Source organism: Lactuca saligna, chromosome 8, assembly GCF_052625555.1.
Source record: "Lactuca saligna cultivar CGN05327 chromosome 8, ASM5262555v1, whole genome shotgun sequence".
NCBI lineage: Eukaryota > Viridiplantae > Streptophyta > Magnoliopsida > Asterales > Asteraceae > Lactuca > Lactuca saligna.
In genome coordinates, this window is record NC_136424.1 from 134,333,955 (window position 1) to 134,337,655 (window position 3,701).

The 3,701-nt window shown below is 34.1% G+C and overlaps 1 pseudogene; it reads right to left on the reverse strand.

The window, feature by feature from the left end:
- Window positions 1–1,508: 1,508 nt before the first annotated feature.
- Window positions 1,509–3,456, reverse strand: LOC145010119 (GDSL esterase/lipase At1g58430-like; annotated as a pseudogene).
- Between the last annotated feature and the right edge of the window lie 245 nt (window positions 3,457–3,701).

Below are 3,701 nucleotides of genomic sequence, written 5' to 3' on the forward strand. Positions count from 1 at the left end.
ATTAACTTGGTAATTTGAATTGTTATTATTAATTAGTATACCATAAAATTGTTGAATTAGTTAAGAAACACATTTAACAAAGATAACTCATTAGTTTTACCAAAAGATTTGTTTCGGGCGAGGTTCAAACCATAGCATCTTTCTTTCATAAAATTGAACATGTATAATTTTTGTTAACATATATTTTTTTGGTTTTACTCTCAATAGCATTGTATTTAGATCTATTTACCCCTAAATAGCAATATAATTTATTGATTATTACCGATTTTAGTCCATGAATAAATTTACGTGATTTTCTGTCCTCGGAAAATTTTACACACTTTCCTTTTTAATAACTTTTTGAAAATAAACATAGCATTGTACCTTTGAAATGGTCACATTAGGGCATCCTACTTTGAATTATCTATAAAAATATGTTCTTATTTCCCAAAATAATTAAAAAGCACATTGCTAACTTCTAATACACAGACCATTTTCTGAAGAAAAAAAAAATAAAAAAAGAACTAAGTGGGAAATATGAAAATAATATCTTTCACATCGTATTCCTTTAAATCTGTTGTAGATGCTATAATTAAGAAATCATTGAAAGTAATTTGCCATTTTTCTTGCATTTAGCCTTAATAAAAACATTTTTCTAATAACCAAAATAAAACAAAATTAAGAGACAAAAGAGAAATATGTAAAAAGAATTATTATTATTATTGTTCATAAATTAGCAAAACCTTCATAATTATGGGAAAAACTCTTCTGCACCACGTATTAAAGCAGCACAAGTTTGCACCTTCCATGGACTTCAACCAACTTCTAAACTATGATAAGTTTTTGTTTAACGCTTCTTGAGCTTTCACTGCAAACATTTTCTGAAAATATAAAATGTGTTAATGTCATAGAAAAGGTAAAGGTATTTCTTATTCAACAACACTTGGCAAAATGTTCATACAAACCTCCCCAGGCATATATTATTTTATCCATACATCAGTTATTAATGGAAAGTTTGTGCAAATTTTCTTGGAAAAAATATTCAATATAGGCCGATAAACTCTGAAAATAATTACTAACATTAATGTAAAATTACTAATTTACCCCTAGCTCTAAGAAACTGGTTAAGTAACGATCTGATTTTACCCATATTTACCTCTCCAACAGCATCAGCGCTATATAATGCAAAACTCATTGCTTCTTTGTTTTGAATTCTTTCTAATGTTAGGGCACGAAGCATGTCTTCAAATTCACCTCTTTGTGTATCAGTTAGTGTTCGTTCAGTAGGGTGATAGACCTAGGCTTTTCAAAAGCTTCAATTAGTTCCATAAGTTCAACGGTTGGAAACATCTGAACAGAATGTAACATTATAGAAACAATTGGAATTTGGTGAAAAATACATAGAATTTATCATACAAAAATATATCAAAGATTAGTAGATTAGTATTACCTCAAAAAGTAAATGCAACATAACATGTCATTTAACAACAAATGATAAGAAAAAAGAAGTAAACCTCTTGTGTTGGCAATCAAAACTCATCAGGTTGTTCTTTGATGTTAAGTTGTAGTTCATCTTGCCCCTCTTGTTGTATTCTCTTATTTGCTGCATCTATAGCTCTAGATTTAAGTCTGAGGATCATGATCATCAGAATCAGAATCCAATTCCACATCTGAATCTTACCCCTTAACTGTAAACGAATAAAACCAACCCAAAAAGAAAACTAAGAACACTGGGATCGATATATAACAACTTCAAATTGCTTAGTATATATGATTTGAACAATGGAACATAACATATTAAAGTGAAATATTGTTTTTTTTTTCAAAATTCAAGAATGTCCTTAATGTATTAAGGTGTTGTTTGTTGTTTACTTAACTGACTTAGTGTAATTATTTTTAAATTTTAAGAATTTAGGAAGTTGTGTGTATCTAAATTTAATGTCCAACTGAAGGTGAGTTTATTTTTCTGACCTAATGGAAGAACAGATTGGCAAAATGAGAACAAATTACTGAAAGAATCTGGCACTAATCACTAAGACAGAGTGTAGAAATAATACAACACAAATTTTAGTAAATGGTAATGGTACCTGGTAAATCTTTCCAGTGGTTATGTTGTTATCTCTAGTAAGCCTCACGTCTAAGAAGAGTTCATAGTTACCCAAATCTAGGTCGACCTATCAAAATATCATATGGAAAGAGATTAATATCATCATCATAATCAATATTTTTAAAGCAAGTGAGAGCAAGTAGCACCTCTCCACCATCGTCAAGAACAAAAACCTCCCCATGTTCAAAGGGAGACATTGTACCAGCATCTGTTCAAGTATGGATCTGCAATCAATAGGTATAACTAAACCAATTAAATTCACACACCAACTCGACCTGTAAGCCACTCAAAAAACAAAAGTAGGAGGTATGTGGTGTGGTGTGGTGTGTATATAAAATTAGCAAACGAACAAGCATGCAATTTGATTAAACACATAGGAATAAAATTTAATGGGAATTAAAATTAATGCAACAAATTTACCATGTTTTCGTGGATTTCGGATCATCTCCATCATCGGAGTGTAGATATTTGTGTACATAATTCGGCTTCCTTTCAGAGAAGATTGAATCTGCGGCAGCAGATTCATGAGCTTCTGATTGTAGACTCGAGCATCGGTGTTCTGATCTGTCAAACATGTTCTCGAAAATCTGGATAACATTTGAATCGGTAAACACCCCATCGAAGGTAGCCCTGAAACCACCATTGTTAGACATCCGATCTTGTACAGCTCTAATCAACCACCAACACAAAATCAAACAAACTATTTAAATAAATACATAGAGAGAGAGGGAGCAATAGAGAAAGAGAGAGAGAGAGAGAGAGAGAGAGAGAGAGTTACATTGATGAAATTCTGAAGCTTATTCAATATATAATCCTGGTAATCATCCATGGAGAAATCGTCTCTTCTAGAAGGCAGATCGTAGTAGCTAATCGTGAAATCATTTGTTCCAGCACTAATTGTCACCAACGCCCCCCTCAATTTTGATCCCCACAACTTTCTTCAATCTCTTTATATACTCCTTAAAGTAATACAACTGCTTCGTCACATGAATCACCTGTGAAATCTGAGCCGTCATGTAATCGTAACCCGATCCGGCGGAAGCGAAGTTTACTCCGGTGCGGATATCAAAATCGGAGATATTAAGCTGCAGGAATGGACGAACGGTTTGGTTTATTCCCTGCAGAGACGCCTAAAAGTTCGACACCTGTTTGCCGTTTGAAAACCGGCCAATGGGGATTTTTCCATGAAAGTCTTCCCCATATGGGGGATGGTCGGCTTTCAATAGGGTATTTATGTAATTGTTGTTGCCGGAATCTGTAGTGGAGTCGCCAAAAATGAGGACGACAGAGAATAGATAGGTTATGTTCTGACTGGAAAGGGCGGTGGAGACTTTGAGAAGTAAGGCGAAGATGAACACGACGAAAGCCATAGAATTAGTGATGGAGGGGACACTCTAGGGTTAGGGCTTGCAGTTAATAGTGTCTGATGGTGGCAGCGAGATAGAGTTACGGTTTCTAGGTAGAAGCGGGTTTCTAGGTAGAAGCGGGTCTGCAGACGATGATTGAAGGTAACGACAATGTCTTCAGGGTGGCGATAGCAACAACTATAGGAGGGTGGTGTTAATGGAAGCCTATTAGATATTGAAGAAAGTGAGGAGGTAGACGGAATAGATTT